At 43.5% G+C, this 19651-nt stretch overlaps 1 long non-coding RNA gene across 1 annotated transcript in view; it reads right to left on the bottom strand.

Moving 5' to 3' along the window:
* Nucleotides 1–1926: 1926 nt before the first annotated feature.
* The window catches only part of LOC115089534, a 40273-nt gene continuing 22548 nt past the window's right edge, over nt 1927–19651 (bottom strand). Inside the window, exons 2-3 of the long non-coding RNA XR_003856146.1 lie at nt 10501–10574; nt 1927–2847 (exon numbers count right to left, since the gene is read on the bottom strand). This is a non-coding gene — a long non-coding RNA (uncharacterized LOC115089534). The remainder of the gene's footprint in view (nt 2848–10500; nt 10575–19651) is intronic.

The raw sequence follows: 19651 nt of genomic DNA, 5'->3' as shown, positions 1-19651 counted from the left end.
CCGGGAAACAAATAAGAATGAACGCATTAACGTATTGGGGGCCCCCCTTGCCGAATGCAACGTATCTGCCCCCCGACGAATACGAATTCCGAATGCAACGTATGGCGTCCCTCTGCACATCCCTAATGTGAATTTTACAATGGATACCTCTGAATGTATCTGTAACACCATCCCCTAACCTCAACCCACCTAGCGAAAACTCACTCCAAATGAAAGTGCCTCCTTACAATGGTTCATATACAAGGTATCAGACGGAGCCCTACCAAGAGAGTCTCTCTCTCTTTCCGCCCCCCCCCCCCCCCCTTCTTTAAATCCAGCTATGCTAACGGCCTTAACCACATCCTGGTTAATCAATGTGCTACTTACTAACTTCTTAGAGTATCCCTTAGTCTTGTATTTTCTGAAATAACCAATTTAAATTTACCCATTCTTTTCCACTCGTGATTTTATCGACCTCTATCATAACCCCCTCAGTCTTCTCTTCTCCAAGCTGAACAGCTGTGACCTCTTTAGCCTTTCCTCAAAAGGAACTGATCCATACTCTTTTATCATTTGAGATGCGGTGATCAGAAGTGCACACAGTACTCCCAGGTGCGGCCTCGTCATGGAGAGATACTGAGGCACTATGTCATTAACTATTCTATTCTCCATTTCTTTCCTAATAATTCTTAATATTCTGTTTGTTTCTTTGACTGCCACCACACACTAAACCAAGAATTTCAAAGTATTGTCCAATACACTGTGTGTCCTTGACTCACCACCTGCACTCCCATGATGCTGCACTTACTTCCACCCTTCTGGTCACCCTCCAACCTGATATATTCCCACATTCAATGGATGAGAAGCACAGTTACAAGTAAGATGGCAGGGGTGAGGGACAGCAACAACTTAAATTGCTGTGGCCACCAGGCCCCCACCCCCACATACCCCAGTTCACTATTTTTTCTCAGCAGTGAGAAGGATCCACTGTTTGATTGGCCATAACACAGATGGCCAGCAGCCATCACTGCTCACCCTCTCCTCTCCAGGGAGAAACAGCCTTCAAGGGAATGGGAGGCTTGGAACGTAGGAGCAGACATGTAGCTATTTCATGGCTCGGGGTGGAGTTCAAGTGTCCACATGGCTGGTCAAGTTGTGTTCTTCCTCAGTCTCAGTCCTTTCTTTGGTCAGCCCCTTTATAGTATAGAAAAGAAAACAGCTGACCAAGCTAGCCACTCTGGGAGTTGGAAAAAACATATGAGCTGGAAAAAAATGTGGTTAAGCAACAGGATAAACTGGTGGTTAATGGGAAAGTGGGAAAGTGACAAGCAGGGTGCCACAGAGATCGGTGCTCGGCCCATTCTTCTTCAATATCTTTATCAGAAACATTGAGGATGGACTAGAAGGGAAAATGAAACTGTTTGCGGATGATATGGAAATCTGCAACAGGTGTCAGTCCTGGCCCCATTCCCATCCACCCGTGTACCCAGCCACTCACCCGACCTGTGTAAAATATACCGGCGTTGGCCTCTGGCCAGGCACCCCTCCCACCTTCCAGCCATCGATTCCCCCCCCCCCTCTTAAAGTCTCCAAGCCGAGTCCCCATTGCCTATTTCAGCTCGGCTCCTCTGTAGCTCTGCAACTGCTGTGCCGGAGGCCAGCAGCATAACATTCCCGTGTTGTCAGAGCAACGCTAGTAGTGTAGCATCGCTCTGACAAGAAGGGAACGCTACGCATCTGGCCTCCAGCTCATGGATGACATTGTGGGCATTAGCATAGCCGTACCACATAGTCCTTTTATTCTTGATAATGTGGCTCAGAGATCTAAAATATATATGAATAATTATTTACTACAGTTATCGGAGCTGTGGTGCTTTTTATGTATTCCTTGATTGTGCTTCAATTTTTATTAGAATATAGCCTTCATCCCCATGGCTGAAAGCTTTGTTATGAATGGTTGTAATGTCACACTAGTGTTGTAATGAAATATGGATTTTTTTCCCACCTATCCAAATGATGCTCAAGTTTACAGCGTTATTAGAAATCAGGTACAATGTCCAATTCCCAAAAAGCTTATAATGTAAGTGAAATCCTCCTATACAGGAAAATAAAGGAACATGCTCAACATCACAAGCAGCATCAGTGGGGGACATGGGATTTGTACCTTAGTTTTACTGCTTTATAGGCAATTGGAATAACCTCTAAGCCACACCTTCTCTAGCAAAGAGTAGCTAAAAGGATCTTTTAATTTAAAAATGAAACAGAAACACCAGGCAATCAATATAAAGTTGTTGAGTCACTTAACCTTTGGTTCCGTGCTCCCTTAAGCACAGGAAATGGGCTACAACAATCAGGAAAAACATGTTCTGTGGTGCCCTAATTCTGTGCTGCTATTGTTTTATTTTTAAAATTGCTTTATAGGTTTATACAGTACAACAGTATCTATAATAAGAAACAGTAAGTATTTAGCATGAAAACATGAAATATAGAGCATTACATTTTAGCACGGGGTAGGCAAATCAGGTCCTGGCCTGTCAGAAACAAGTCAGGTTTTCAGGATATCCACAATGAATATGAGGTCTGAGGTATATTTTCATGTGCTACCTCCATTGTATGCAAATCTCTCTCATGCATTTCATTGTGAATATCCTGACAAACCCAAGAAACAGATTACACCCCTAAGTCTGCTGTACACCAAACATTTGTGGACCCTTCAGAACTCCAACCAGAACTCCATCAATGCCCATTGCCAGCTACAGCTGCTGCAGAGCTACAAATCACTGGCAGAGGTAACTAGGGATGTGCTGTCAGTTTTTAAATGACAGGGAAATCACGGCTTTTGTTGTTTCCTTTTGTGCCGTTTCCCATCTGAAACAACATAAAGAACAACATTTAGTTAAGCAAGCACCAAAATGCAGAAATGAAACCAAAGGAAAATATTAGTAAACCAAAAACACCCCCCCAGAGAGAACATGTGCTTTTCAATGAGCTTCACTGCCTGACAAACTAAAATGCAAGATATAAAATTACCCAATATTCAGCAGAGATTCAGAAATTATAAAAGCTTCTATTTTTTTGTTTTGTTTTATAAAAGTTCAAGAAAAAATAGTTTCATATCCAGTCATCTTGGTGAAAAAACAGGAATAACATCTGCTGTTTGCTTAATGAGAAATGTGTGAGGGAGTTGCATCTTACTGAGAATATATCTATTAACAGCCGTATATCCATTGGTTCTTATCTCTACCCTTTGGGAGAGAGGATGAGGTTTGGAAATATTTTATATGTGATTATATGTGTTACTTGGATACCACCCAGGTTTCACTATACCTTATCATGGGGAATGCTCCAATAATGGGAGGTTCCAAGGGAGTGGGTCCATCCCCTAAAGGGCGGGTCACTAAGGAACAGTAAACATGGTAACTCACTGAGTCAATGGGTGGAGTCCTGGGGTTTGAGGGGTTCTAGAGATGAGTTCTGAGGTGTTGAAGAGACCAGGAAAAGTAAACAAGGAGCTGGGCTCTACTCTGGGGCTCTCACATTCATAGGAGAGGGTGATCTACTGTAAGACTGGTGAAAGGTGAAGAAAAGGGGGAATCCAATCCAGGAATTGGGGAGAGGACTGCATGGGAGTGAGTAACTGAGTGTAAGAATAGGGGATTCTGCAGTTTTCCTCTTGGAGCAGAGATGATAAGCGCCTTGTTAGGAAGACAACAGGATCCTAGGGTTGGACTGGGACTTAAGAAGCATAAGGAATTATATTCAACCTTTTGTGATTTTTGCAACCTAAGAAGCTGTTTTCTGTTTTGATTTTGTATTCTGGACAGTCTCCATTTTAGTATGCTGACTTTTGCATTGCTTTTGCTTGGAACACAGCACCATGAGTGTGGTCTGGTTATTGTCAAGAATAATCCCCTTTAGGACCCTACAGGATGTCTTGTGCCCAAAACAGAATCAGTGTTTTCCCAATCTTGCAATTAATGGGGTTAATGTTCAGCAGGGTCTGCAAGTGGGACCTCCCACTTCCCAAAGGCAGGGGGAGGTTACATTACTAAATATATTTTTATGTTGTATTTTATTGATGTTATTAAGTCACCCATCATAGGTCCTTTATGGAGTAGGGTGGCATAGAAATGCATGATGTAATATAATAAAAGATTAAGAGCAGGGAGTCAGTGTCACAGAATTAAATTTCTCACTAGCTTTCATCCTGTGACTTCTTACTCTAGAATGAGCTATGTACGATTAACAAACTTGGAAGTAATGAATAAGTCATGGCACTTGCTTTGGATTGTTTGTTTCTAACACAGGTTAGAAATTCCTCCTTAGGCAACTTTCTGTTCTATTCATGTTGCCTTGTATTTTTGTTTACATGCATCTTATTTAATTTTATGTATACTTTATTGTAACATGCCATGAATTGTGAAATGAAGGATATACATTTTTAAATTAAATTTTGAGTTTCTAACAAAGCTAAAATTCATAGGTGTTTTATTTTCTAGCTGAAAATGAATGCAAGGCTCAAAATGAAGCTAATGGAAAGCAAGTGATAAATGTGGGTATGATATTACCAGGATAAATATTTATCAATGGGGGTCAAGGATATAGGTGTAACCTCTATTTATTTATTTATTTAAAAGTGCTTCTATACTGCTTTTTCAAACAGAGTTTAGTCAAAACGGTTTACATAAATATAAAAACAAACAAAATAAAATAGCTAACAAATTACACAGCTCATATAATAAAATAAAAGTTAATAAGAATTATAAATAATCTAGGCAAGATGGCTCTCATGAACTGTACCCAGAGGCAAATAGGATCCATCTCTTTTTCTATCTGCTCTCAGTTTCTCCACAGATAGCATTAGAAACAGAGAAACATGATGGGGGGGGGGGGAAATGATGTCACCATGGTGATTGGAGGCTAGAGATTGCGCTTCTCCATAGAGCGGGCTGATCTTACTGATATCATGTACATCTTACAGAGAGACTTTGCGATTTTCCTCCTGAAGTGTTCCTTGCTTGACAGCAATATCGGTGAAGAGAAAATCTGTAGATTTTCGCAAATTTTCTCATACAAAATTAAGTGAGGATCAAGAAGCCGACCCCAAGAACATGGCGGATGCAACTGGTATTGAGATGGAAGCAGGCCCCGATGTGGCGTCTCACACCTCAGGTGCGGACTTACCAACTAGAGAGGAATTTTGAGGTTGGTTCTGTGATTTGCGCCAAAATATAAAATCTTATAAGCAGGAAATCACCTCTTTAATATCGGACTTAAAAGAGAAAATATCTGAGCTTGGACGTCAGGTCAATGAGACTGATCTCCGTGTAGACACGCATGTCGAGTTGCTGAAACGCCTATAGATGGAACATGCAACTACTCAAGCAGAGTGCAGGCTGCTAGCTGAAAAACTGGAAGATCTGGACAAATCGGTCTCGGAGGAGCAGCTTGAGATTCAGAGGTGTTCCTGAATCGCTTGAGTATTCCAACTGCATCGAGGCGGTAATTAAACTTTGTCAAAGCTTGTTCCTTTCTGGAGGTGACTCTAATAGTGCACAGCTTCCACTCATCAAATTAGTATGTGCACATTGCTCATTGGGGCCCAAATTGGCTAATAAATCCCATGATATCATACCTGCTTTCACTCATATGCCCTTAACGAGAAAATTTACAACAGTGTTCATGTGCGAAGCAGCTATCCTGGCTGTGGGAGAGGCATGAGAGTTCCATTTTTGTGATATATCTCCTATAACATTGAAAAAATACCAAGAGTTTCATGAAGTTATAAGCCTGCTGTGAAAGGTGAATGTGCGTTACTGTTGGCTTCATCCTTTTGGTTTATGGTTTGTCTTCAGAGGTGTGTTACACAAAGAGAAACGCAGGAAGAGGCTGCTGTTATTCTGCAGGATGCGGGTTTTTCAGTCCCTCCAATCTAGACTACAACAAAAGTGCAAACCCAGCATTGAGTTGAGAAATGAGTTGAGAAAGGAGGCAGGTGACTGCGGTGTAACGCCAAGAGTTCGGCTTCACCTAAAGAAGTTACACGGAGTGGTGGACCCCTGGCCCGAGATGAGGTTGGTGCCATCTATAGGAGAGGCAGTCCTATAGATCCTCGTCATCAGGAGGTGGTTCACCTGTACCAGCCCTCGTTCCCCATGGATTGAGCCCTTGGGCCCGGGGCCGGCAGGACTTAGGAGCGGGTCTCCGGACAAAAGCGATCTTGGAAGCAGAAGGCGGAAGCGAGGTCGGACGTACCAGAGGTCGGGGCCGGCAGCTAGCAGGAGAGACAGTGAGCAGGCAAGTGGTCAGGGCAGGTGGCAGACAACACAGAATCCAGGGACAAGCCGAGTCGAGAACCAGAAGAATCAAGCCGAGGGGACGAGGAGTTGGAGCAGGAATGGGAAGACACAGAGCAGGGCCAGGAACTCACGGAGCAGGATCAGGGACATACGGAGCAGGATGAAGACTACACGGAGCAACCAGCATCTCGGAGCAGAGCGGGACCTGTTGCCAAGACAAGGAAAGAATGGCAAGGCAGGATATATATATCTGCCTTGCCTGACGTCATCTCTGCGGGCCACAGAGACCTCCCTGTAGCTGGCCCTTTAAATAGGGGTGGAGTCGCGCGCGCTTGTGCTAGGGGGCCCGGCCATGTCGGCATTGGGCGCAGCGCATTCGGAGGCAGGCCGTAGCAGCAGAAGCCGGTGAAGGATTGTGCTGGTGAGCGTTCTCAGCATCCCAGGGTAAGAGACCCGGCCGCATGGGACCATGGCCAGGGCGCCTAACAAAAAAGGCAATTTGAATGCTAAAGTAAACCTATTTGGACTTAGTTACTTGGACACACATCTAAAAGGGTCCACAGGTTTGAGTTCCTAGCAAATTAGGGAGGTGGAGGTCTCTGCCTATCTATCTCTTATACTGCTAATAATTATTTTTTCTCTTTTTTTGTGGCTCTGGGGCTTTTTCTATGTGGAGATGTTCACTTACAGTTATCACATGTAAGCCTAGATTGATGGGCTTTCTGTTACAAAGATTTTAGCTATGTTTGCAGCTCGACTGAGAAGCTGGCGATACCACATAGCAGTCCTCCTATGGGACTGTAGATTGGCGGCTAGATGGCGGCAAATCGGGAAGAGGGAAGGGAGGGGGAAGGGCGGTGATGGGTTTTGTATTTTGTTTGCTGATATGTGTCCATTTAGCCATTCTCACCTAGGGCACTTTTATTTTTTATTTTTATCCTTGGCTAGGTGTGGGAAATGGGAGAAGGTTTTCTGCAGTCCTTTGTAACTATGTTGGGGGTGGTGTGATATATTATTCGGCTGCTGCATGGATGGGGCATAAGGTTTTGGGATTGCGGCTTTCCATATTATCTTTTTCTGCTCTTTGATGGCTTCCTTTAAGGCTTTCTCATTGAATGTTAAATGCCTCAATACTTTTAGAAAATGCCATCTTCTTTATAAGGAGCTAGATAGGCTTCAGGCTGCCTTTGTATTTTTACAGGAGATGCATCTTAAACGTCAAAAAGAATCCTTGATGCGGTCCGATAGATTTCCCAACTGGTATTGGGCAGCTAGTTCACCCTTAGCTAAGAATGCAGGCGTGGACATTTTGATTAGTAGAGATGTAATTTTTGTGTATAAATCCTTCATTTCTGATCCTGGGGGGAGATATCTTATTCTTATTGTTAAAATAGGTGGGCAATTCTATACCTTACTTAGGGCCGGATTTTAAATGCCCTGCGCGCGCCTGCGCGCCTATTTTGCATAGGCCGCCGGCGCGCGAACAGCCCCGGGACGCGCGTAAGTCCCGGGGCTTCGTAAAAGGGGAGGGGGCGTGTCCGGGGTCAGGGGGCGGTTCGGGGCGGGACCGGGGGTGTGGTGCTGGCCCGGGGGCGTGGGCAAGGCCTCCGGACCAGCCCCCAGGTCGGGTGATGGCACGCCAGCAGCCTGCTGGCGTGTGCAGATTTACGCCTGCTTTCAACAGGCGTAAATCTGCCAACAAAGGTAGGGGGGGTTTAGATAGGGCCGGGGGGGGGTTAGGTAGGGGAAGGTGCGGGGAGGGGGGTGGAAAGAAAGTTCTCTCCGAGGCCGCTTCAATTTCGGAGGGAACAGGCAGCACCCGCCGGGCTCGGCGCGCGCAAGTTGCACAAATGTGCACCCCCTTACGCGCGCCGACCCCGGATTTTATAAGATATGCGCGGCTACGTGCGTATCTTATAAAATCCAGCGTACTTTTGTTCGCGCACCAGGCGCGAACAAAAGTACGCGCTCGCGCAAATTTATAAAATCTACCCCTTAGTGTTTATGCCCCTAATTCACAACAAGAGGTCTTTTTCAGTTCTCTTAGGGGGCTTCTGCAGGAAATGGCTGAAGGGATGGTAATCATAGGGGGGGGGGGGGATTTTAACACCACCTTAAATCCTGCTTTTGATAATTCCTCTAGTAGAAGTACTGATTCTCAATCTTCTAGGACTGCTCTAAAGTTATTAATGTCCCAGGGGAATTTAATAGATGTGTGGAGGCCTCGGCACCCTAAGTCTAGAAATTTTACTTTCTTCTCCTGCCCACACCAATCGTATTCCCGCCTGGATTTTTTTCTGATTGATAAAGGGATTATGAATAGGGTACTAGAGTCATGTATACAATTCCACAATGTTGTCCGACCATGCTCCCATGTGGTTTACAATTCCCTTTGCCAATTATGACCAAGGCCAGAGGTACTGGTGGCTGAATGAATCTTTACTGGAGGATACCGCTTTTTTGGAGCAGCTTGGTAAAGAAATACAGGACTACCTAACCCTGAATGATAATGGTAAGGCTACCCCAGTAGTTCTCTGGGACTGTAAAAGTCGTAGTGAGAGGTAAACTTATCTCTAGAGCTGCATATATGTGCGGAAATTAAGGGAAGGGGAGCGACAGGCAATATTGGCTCAGATTAAGTGCTTGGAATCTGTACAAAAGATGGTCACTCTTCTCCCATAACCATTACCGCTCAGCAGCATGCAGATCCCAATTAGCGAGTTTAGATGCAGCACTTACTGCGCATTCTCTAGATATGGCACATCAATCCTTTTTCGAAGGGGGCAACAAGGCTGGGAATATACTAGCTAATAAATTGAAGAAACATTTGACAAAATAATGTGGTCAAACTCAAAGATGCTAAGGGGAATATTTTGACGGGAAATAGAGATATTTGAAAGCGACTTCTACAGATTTATTCAAATTTATATAGCCCAAATGATGCTATTTCTCCAGAAGGCATATCACTCCCTGCTTTATCTGACTTACAACAGGGGATACTAGATAAAGAAATATCAGAGCTAGAAGTTTCTATGGCTATTAAGTCCCTCAAACTGGGGAAATCACCTGGATTGGATGGTTATACATCAGGTATCTATCAAAAGTTTAACACAATTCTAACTGCACCATTGACTAAGATGTTCAACTGCTTGCGGACTGGGGAAGCTTTATTGCTCACTTCTAATCTAGCCAGTATAACAATTTTGCCTAAACCGGGTCACAATCCTTCTATGTGTGGATTTTACCATCCTATATCTTTGATTAACCTCAAGCTAAAAATATTGGTGAAGATTTTAGCCAACTGGTTGAATAGTTTTATTGCCAATATTGTCCACTCAGACTAAGCCAGTTTTATACCGGGTCGTATGATGGCTGACAACATCCGCAAGATAGTGGACATAATATGGTGGGTAAAAACTCAAGAACATTCCTTCGTTATTTCTCACTGTAGATGCAGAGAAAGCATTTGATTTAGTTCATTGGCCATTTTTATTTAAAACGGGGAAAATGCAGTTTAGGGGTTTTTTTTCTTAATTGGTTTAAGCAATTATATGCTAACCCTAAAGCCTGTATTAAGGTGAATAGGGGCTACTCAGATTTTTTCTCAGTAGGCAGAAGCACGCATCAAGGCTATCCTTTATCCCCCCTTCTTTTCGCAATTTTTTTTTTTTTTTAGAGCCATTCGCCTCTAAGATACGTGCCAATCCCAACATCTTGGGCATTATGAGTGGGGCTTTTTCATCTAAATTTTCTTTATTTGTGGACAACATTCTTTTTTCACTCACCAATCCACTAGATTCCCTGCCAGCTATGGTGTGGGAAATGGAATATTTTAGTTCTGTTTCTGGCTTTCAGATCAATTGGGATAAATTGGAGATCTTGAACATTACAGTCCCACAGATAGGGATAGGGATTCTCAAGGGGAAATTCCCATTTAAATGGGCTAGTCACAAGATCAAATATCTAGGGGTTTTTATAGGCCATAAAGAAGATCTCTTTAAGCTAATTTACTCCCCGCTCATGACTCCTCTGCATCAAGTCACTAACAGATCTATCCCCTGGAGGAATAATTTTCAAAAGAAAAACAATAGAGCTTCAGAGACCACAGGGCCTCAAGAAAAGAGGTTAAAAATAAAAGCAGGTCTGCAGAAATTGAGTTGGCAGGTTTGCTATGCTTATGTTGAGGAACATTAACAGAGGTCAATAACAGAATCTTCCCTACCTTTGATTTCATCTCACACAGGGATGCCCCAATCCTCTGCGAACAGTTCACACAAGGGTCTCACAACTGGAAATCTTCAAAATGGATTAAAAGAGCAAAAATTAATCAGATGTAGGTCAGATTAACAGGCTGACACAAAAAGGGTAAAAACAAAACAACCCTTCTTTTCTAAGGTAAGAAAACAAATAACCGGAGACAGAGCTCCTGCCTGTTAAAATCCCATGACTAAAATGGTGCCTAGTAGTCAAAAAGGAAAAGACAACACCACCTCAGACTCCACACAGGGGAGCAAAATCCAACCTTCTGTTTACTAAATCTCTCTGAACCTCCCCAGCTGTTAGTATATTCCTTTGGTAAATAAGCCAAAGTTTCCTTACAGCAGTAAGTCACTCCTCACATTCCGCATGAAAGAGATCATGCCATGGCATGTTCCATTCAGACTGCATTGCTGAAAACAAAACTGAAGTGCCTCATGGCCTACTAAGCTGCTGTCATACAAAATATCATTCAGTTCCGCAACAAGTGGTATTTGAATAAAATAACTACATCCGTGATTGTATTCATTCACTCTTACATTGAATAAAAAGGAAAACTGGCATCAACTCCTTGCTCGTAATCTTTCTTAGTAAAGGTTAATTTTCTGTGAAAGGGAGACAGTGGTAGCCCTGGCTGGTGCCAGACTAGAGGCAAGCAGTTTGTTGACCTTGCCACATATCTCTGTCATTGTTCCTCAGCATAAGCATAGCAAACCTGCCAACTCAATTTCTGCCAGAGTCTGGTTTTATTTTTAACTTCTTTTCCTGCGGCTCTGTGGTCTCTGAAGCTCTCTTGGATTATCTGTTGAAAATGAGAACTTCAAAGACCAAAGATGAGTATGTGCAGAGTGCATATATTCATTGGAGTACCCCAGCTATTCTTCATCCTGTGCCATTCTTAGGGGTGTGCATTCGGATTGACCGCATTAGTAAAACGCAACTCATATTTTTTTTTTACTTAAAAAATTGATTCGACATAAACGATCGGATTTCCCACATATCGAACATAGATATGTTCGATATGTGGGAAATCGCGATTGTTGAGCCAAAATAAAAATATAAACCCCCTCACCCTCCTTAATCCCCCCCCCCCGACTTACCACAACTCCCTGGTGATGGAGCGAGGAGTGAGGACGCCATTTCTGCAATCCTTGGCGAGAAGCATGTGACGTCGGCGGCACGTCGAGTGACGCCGGCGTCACGTGATTCCCGGCTCGTTCGCGCCGGACGGCTCGTTCGGCCCAAAAAGAACTTTTGGCCAGCTTGGGGGGGCCTCCTGACCCCCTCAAGCTGGCCAAAAGTTCTTTTTGGGCCGAACGAGCCGTCCGGCGCGAACGAGCCGGGAATCACGTGGCGCCGCGTCACTCAGACGCGACGTCACGTGATTCCCGGCAAGTTCGCGCCGGACGGCTCGTTCGGCCCAAAAAGAACTTTTGGCCAGCTTGAGGGGGTCAGGAGGCCCCCCCAAGCTGGCCAAAAGTTCTTTTTGGGCCGAACGAGCCGTCAGGCGCGAACGAGCCGGGAATCACGTGACGCCGCGTCACTCGACGTGCCACCGACGTCACATGCTTCTCGCCAAGGATTGCAGAAATGACGTCCTCACTCCTCGCTCGATCACCAGGGAGTTGTGGTAAGTCTGGGGGGGGGATTAAGGAGGGTGAGGGGGTTTAATTTTTTTTTTTGCACATATGTACATATACCCAACTCATTGGATTTTTTTTATGTCCATATTGGCCGCAAGTGGGACCCCCTTTCGGACATAAAAAATATGAACATAAAATTTTGCTCTGCACATCCCTAGCCATTCTTAAGAGAGGCAGGTGATGAGGATTCTGCCACACAGAGATGTACTATGAAGTAGACAGCAGCCACCCGATTTCTCTTGGAACCCAATCTGTATTTTTAAGCCTGTTTTTAAGAACATAAGAACATGCAATACTGGGTCAGACCAAGGATCCATCAAGTCCAGCATCATGTTTCCAACAGTGGCCAATCCAGGCTACAAGTACCTGTCAAGTATCCGAAAACTAAGTCTATTCCATGCTACTGATGCTAGTAATAGCAGTGGCTATTTTCTAAGTAAACTTGAATAATAGCAGGTAATTGACGTCTCCATGAACTTATCCAAACATTTTTTAAACCCAACTACACTAACTGCACTAACCACATCCCCTAGCAACAAATTCCAGAATTTAAATTGTGCGATTAGTTTTATGTGTAAACATTTTTATTGAGTTTTGCAAGAATAGATTAACAGACATACTAAGGGGTGAGTGTTACTGCAACACCCCCCAGTTCAAAACCAAGCTGACAAGTCATACAATACATACCCCTTCTTCCCCTAACAGTAACCCCTCCCCTCCCCCCCCAACCCATGGGTCTCTGAACGAAAACCTAGAGAGGTAAATGGGAACACATGAGAAAAGCAAAAAAAACCAAACAAAAACACTACGCGTAGTAAAAAAGTAGTTAAACGTGCTACCAGGCATCCCAACCCATGTGCGGCCAAGCATCATATCCCGGAACTGTATGCATTCAGTCATTTAACAATTGACTGCGGGCCCGATGTGGAAGAGTCTGAATATAGGGCTCCCAAACAGCCAGAAAACGAATCCTGTGGCGGTGTGAACTGCGAGACGATAGATATTCCATGTGCATAAGCGAGTAAAAAAGTTTTCGCCAGGTCCAAAATGATGGTGGCTCCACTTCTCTCCAACCCAGAAAAATCACTCGTTTCCCAGACTAGCTTTTTGTAGCAGTAGACGGGTTCCAGGGTCTCATAACCGGAGAGGCGGTATACAACCAAAAAGAAGCCACTGGAATAGAAAGAGTTAATATAGTGGCCAGTTATTTCGCAATTTTCGTCCAGAAGAGCTGGATAGCTGGGCAAGCCCAAAACACATGTGACAATGTGCCAGTAACACGTGGGCAACGACCGCAAGCGTCTGTATTAGTAAGACGCTGGCAATATGCCATCTGTGGAGAAACATAAGCCCTCCCTAAAAATTTATATTGAAGCTCTCTATAATAGGAATTATGCGAAATCCTGGCCATTCGACAGTAAAAAACATGCAAAATTGCAGTAGTAACAACAAATTCCCCCTCCCCCGTCCACCGGACAGCAAATGTAGTATAAAGTCCACCTGCCCAACCTGACACAGCTGTTTGTAATAAAAGAGAGAGAAGGGGTGGATGATTTAACCAGTTGGAGAATCTGCCCTAACTTCTGGAATGTATTCTGGTGTTGAAATACAGCAGGTATGGCATTTAAATAGTGGGTTATTGTAAATACGGAAATACTGAGGACCCCCTCAAGCTATAAGAATCCCCGACTTCAGAAAAGGAATGCGGGCAGCCCGCCTCATTAAGCAGGTGCCCGAGGTGAGTGATGCCTGCTCCCATCCAGCTCCGAAAGGCAGTAGTCTGAGAGCCTGGGAGAAAAATCAGTGTTGCCGTAAACCGGTAACAGGTAGGCACAAACTCGTGGTGTCTGCAAGCGTTTAGTTAATTGGACCCACGCCTGTTGGATAAGGTGAATATTGACAGAAGTGGTCAAAAAAGTTGAGAGTCTGGTAGGTTCCACCTGTAGAACATAAGTTATCTCCAGCGGCATCACCAAAGCACAATCAGCAACCGAAGGGGTGTGTGAAGAGGTACCCAAAATCCAGTCCCTGATCACTCTCATATTGCAGGCCAAGTTATATAATCTGAGGTTAGGGACCCCCAACCCCCCACCCCAGCGCTCCTGTAACCATGAAAGAGGCAGCCTAGCTTTCCTTCCCTTCCAAAGAAAGTGCCTCAAAGCACAATCCAACGTCGTCAGGTCCTGACGCCGAAGAGAAAGAGGTAAATTCTGAAGAAGGTAAAGCCATTTGGGGAGGATAACCATTTATACAAGTGGACTCGACCATATAAGGACAAGGGCAGGGGTTGCCACCGGTGCATCAAATCCTGTGTAGTTTTAATAAGGGGGAGAACATTCAGCTGATAAATTTGAGAAGGGTCTGCTGACAAGAAAACCCCCAGATAGCAAAAAGTGCGGTCAGCCCACTGCAAAGGAAACCCATCCCGCCAGCGCTCGCGGAGCGTGTCAGGGAAAGCTAGCGCGGAGGATTTTTCCCTATTCAACTGAAAACCCGAAAAAAAAAACCCAATGTGCCAAACAGGTCTAGAAGCAATGGTAATGATATAGGGTCTGTAAGAAAGACTAACAAGTCATCCGCGAACGTGGCACATTTAAATATTTCCTCCCCAAAGCGCACCCCTCAGATTCTGGGAGTGTCCTGTATAGCCACTAATAGCGGCTCCAATTGAAGGATAAAGAGCAAAGGGGACAAAGGGCATCCTTGTCGAGTTCCATGCGAAATAAGAAAAGGCTCGGACCGCTCCCCATTAACCAGTAAAGATGCTTGCGGTGCATCAAACAACAGCTGAGTTGCTTTGTAAAAATGCTCCCTATGCAAGAAAGAATGTTGTGGGTTTAGCTGCAGTTTTAACGCGGCAGATGGGGCTGGATGGGGAGGCGAAGCATGGAGCAAGGGAAACCTACATCCGTCTCCCTCGCTGCCTCACGTGATCTCTTCTCTCCAATTAGTTTTAAATTTGCTACATGCTAACTTCATAGAGTGCACTCTAGTCCTATTATCTGAAAGAGTAAATAACAGATTCACATTTAGCAGTTCTAGACCTCTCATGATTTTAAACACCTCTATCATATCCCCCCTCAGCCGTCTCTTCTCCAAGCTGAACAGTCCTATACTCTTTAATCTTTCCTCATAAGGGAGCTGTTCCACCCCCTTTATCATTTTGGTCGACCTTCTCTGTACCTTCTCCATCGCAACTATATCTTTTTTGAGATGCGGTGACCAGAATTGTACACAATATTCAAGGTGCTGTCTCACCCTGGAGCAATACAGAGGCATTATGACATTTTCCGTTTTATTCACCATTCCCTTCCTAATAATTCCTAACATTCTGGTTGCTTTTTTGACTGCCGCAGCACACTGAGCCGACAAATTCAATGTTTTATCCACTATGACACCAAGATCTCTTTCCTGGGTGGTAGCTCCTAATATGGAACCTAACATCATGTAACTATAGCAAGGGTTATTTTTCCCTATATGTATCATCTGGCACTTATCCACATTAAATTTCATCTGCCATTTGGATGCCCAATTTTCCAGTCTCACAAGGTCCTCCTGCAATTTATCACAATCTGCTTTTCAAAATGGAATAGTTTGGTGCATTAATCTGTGCTGCAAACAAGCTAGTATGGTATTGATAAGACTTTTTCTGCCAGTAGGCAAGACAGAGAGATGGAATTCAGTCCCTCTCCAAACAGCCTGCAGGAAACAGAAGAGGAGGGGCTGGTAAAGGAGCAAAGCCAATTGTTCTCTTCTTTGTTGTTCACTGTTTGGTGAACACTGTCCTGTCTCCATATGTGGAGACACTGTTGTCCTGCTTTCAGTGTCCTGCTTCCACAGCCTCCTGTTTCAGAGATGGATTTAAGATTGTGCTGCCCCCTAGGCACTGTTGGTGCTACCCCCCCCCCCCCACACACACACACATACACACTTCCTCCCAGACAAGTGAAGGAAGAGTAGGTGGTCTAAGGCATAACTTTCTTTACTCCAAAGTCACCTACTCCCCTCAGATCCATGAATGATAGAAGATTGGGGTTGGATTAGGAAGCAGAGTGGCTTTTCTTTACTCCCTGTGTGCTCTGGTGTCATCCCTCACCTCCTGTTACCTACACAGGACAAGAAGGGAGGGACAGGGCTGGAAAAGAGTAGAATTTTTTTTTTTTAATCCTTTCCAGCCTCACCCCTTCCCTCCTGTTCTCTGCACTGGGAAGGGAGGGGCTGGAGCAGGAAGCAAAAGATTGTTCTCTGCTGAATGAGATTAAGCACAGATAGTAGGTAGCAAATCTTCAAATGGCCTGCTGCCTGCCAAATTTGTGCTGCTCTAGGTACAGGCCTAGTGTGCCTATTGGCAAATCCAGGCTGGCCTGTTTCTGTTGCTAATGCGATTATTCAATGCTTGTATTCTACATAGTTTATTGTTTCTGATATATTGCCAACTGATGGTCAGTTTGCATGTTCACAGCTTCTGCTGTATTCAGTGCAGCTGTCTCTAAAAGGTTAATCTCTGACTCGGAAGCTGGGGTGCTTGGGAGTTTTTGCCTTGTGTTTTCAGTCAGCTCTGGTCAGTCCATGTGTATCAGCAGCTAATCTGGCCCAGCCCTGCAGAATTATCCTCATTTAACTGTCTATATTTCTGTGGCCTAGACTGCGCTGATCACGGTTATCTTCAGTTTATGCACAGTAAGACTTTTTGTTTTAACTGCTAATAAAGGGGGTCATTTATCAAAATGCACTAAGGCGTTTTCGCATGTGTTAAGGGCTTATCGCATGCGAAAAGCCCCATTAATGCATGCGGTAGCACCATATTGTATGGTGCGATGCAAATCTGAAAAAGAGGAGGATTTAGGAGCCGGAGTCGGTTGGGTTTGCCAGTCTGCGAAGTGCTATTGCACAAGCTTGTGTTATGGGGCAGTACAGTGTTAGTGCATTTTGCAATGTCTCCTGAAAGGCCTGTTTTAGTAGGTTTGAAGCTCCTGGAGCACCAGCCAAGCCATATATATGAGAGAGTGAGAGAGAGAGAGAAGCCATAATGTCTTCTCCCTAGATAGGTATTTGTATCCCTATGGGAGGCCCACCTAGTAAGTCGAGGTGAGGTTTAGGTATTAGTGCAGGGGATTAGGAGCCACTTTGACATTCAATGTGAGATGTACGAACAGAACAGTGGTCTCTTGTGAAGATTTGATGACCTACGGAGAGAGGAAACTCACCCAAGGATGAGATTTGTACAATGTTCTCTCCACCTAGCTTGATATTACCCAGGTAGAGTGTACCCAGGTAGAGTGACCACGTCTCACGTTGAATGTCAAAGTGACCCCTAACCCCTTACATTAATACCTAAACTTCACCTCGAGTTACTAGGTGGGCCTCATATAGGGATACAAATACCTATCTCGGGAGAAGATATTATGGCTAGGTTCTCTCTCTCTCTCTCTCAAATATGGTCCCCCAGTGGTTGTATGCAGGAAATACAATAGGTCTGGCACTTATCGCAAAATCTGAAAACATTATCACAATTTGTGCTAACTTAGCTCTTCGCATAGGTAATTAGCGCAAATTGCAATAAACTATTAGCATAAACCACACTCCTTTTGCTATTGCATGAGATACTTATCGCATTTTGATAAATCCAGGCAAAAGTTTGAAGTTGAAGTAGCAGCCTCCTCTGTCTGCAAATAAAAACTGAGTTAACTGTTTAAATTGAGAGTAAAAAATGTATAGCAGACAGAATAAACACCACTGCACAATTTGGCACAACATATGCTTTTAGGTGATTTTTTTGCCTGTTGCTGATGATGTTCATTTATTACTGACTTGAAATCTTATATGATTGGCCACTGTTGAAAACAGGATAATGGGCTTGATGGACCTTTGGTCTGACCTAGTATGGCAAATTTTATGTTCTTATGTTATTGTTTTTATTGTATATTTTTACCCCAATGCAGGCGTACAAACCAAAATATGGCCATGAGAGGTTTTAGCTAAGTTTTTGTATTAGTATGTTTTTTATTTTGGTGTTTTAAATAATACATTGATGTTTATATTTTAATTCTCATTGATTTTATTTATTTCATTTCAGTTTGTACACTTTATACTCATGCATCTTTATCATTTGTTTATTTCATTGTGGAAAGCTCATCTCTGTTCTTCTGTTCTATTCAAAATGGCGCCAGTGGGCCCTAAGGTCGCACCATTTTGTTCTATGGAGGTACCTCTGAAGGGAGGTACAGATATATCACTTTACAACAAAATGATGCCCTAATTCAACTGCCAGTTTGGGCTCTTACAATTCCTCTTTACAATAAACTCATTGGCTCCTTGTCTATTTGCTATCTATATCAGGGTTGGCCAACTCTAGTCCTTAAGAGTCATAAACAGGTCTGGTTTTCAGGATTCCCACAATGAATATGCATGAGACATATTTACATACAATGGAGGCAGTATAGATATCCTATAAACTAGGCCTGTTTGTGGCTCTTGAAGACTAGAGTTGGCCACCCCTGCTCTACATGATAAAAAGAATATATTTTAAAGTTTATACTGTATCTGTCATGCACCAGTTCCTTTGGAGGCTGTGCACTTGGTAAAATTCCCTTTCATGAATATTTTATACATGATTAGAGTTAATGAATAACCTTCTTTTCCACCCACAGTACTTGGAAAATGGATGAAGCCAAGGGCTTTGGAAAATCGTTTAGAGCACCCACTACTAACGGTCTAGGCACCATATTATATAGTTCATGACATGAAATCATGGCTGCAGTTATCAAATAGTTAAATGAGTAGCTCAGCTACACAATGATTTACGTAACAGTATAATTATGGTGCTCTTTTTCATGTTAAAATAAATACAACCTGTTAAAGGAGTAGATTAAGAGAGAAAAATAACTGTATACTTGCACAGTCAGGAGTTCTGCTATATAGTATTTAAATGACTATTACTATTCAGATTTCAAAGTGTCCTCTTATTTTCTCTAGCATGAAATAATGAATTAAAATTACACTTTTAAGACTGCAGCATAAATGAGGTAGGCACATTTACACCTTCTCCCATTAGGTTCATTAAAACCTTTGTCAAGAGAATGTGTTTATGTAGTTCCCAATATATCATAAGCCATCAAATAGAGGTTATATCAGGTCTGTAATTTCACATGTCACCGCAGTAGGGGCTTGGGCTATCTTTCTTGTAACTTGCTAGCCCTAGTGGATTGCCAATCCATTCTCAAAATCTATAGCCACTGTGAAATTTGTGTCCAACCAGCTGAAAACCAGCAGCTGCTCCTGCTGACTCTTTTTTTTCTGTCCTGAAATCCCTACTGCAATTATAACGTGCATGATGAATAACAACGTTGCAGTCATATATGGGAACATGGAACAAGGAGTGTCACCAATACCAGATGAGTGATGGCTTTTCATGGTATCCCCTTTAAGCAATTCACATGGTTCTTAAAATCCTGTGCAGTGGAAACTAAATCT

Source organism: Rhinatrema bivittatum, chromosome 4 (assembly GCF_901001135.1).
Source record: "Rhinatrema bivittatum chromosome 4, aRhiBiv1.1, whole genome shotgun sequence".
In the NCBI taxonomy this organism is placed as follows: domain Eukaryota; kingdom Metazoa; phylum Chordata; class Amphibia; order Gymnophiona; family Rhinatrematidae; genus Rhinatrema; species Rhinatrema bivittatum.
The sequence above is the reverse complement of the archived record's forward strand: the minus strand, read 5'-3'. Positions and strand labels throughout refer to the sequence as shown.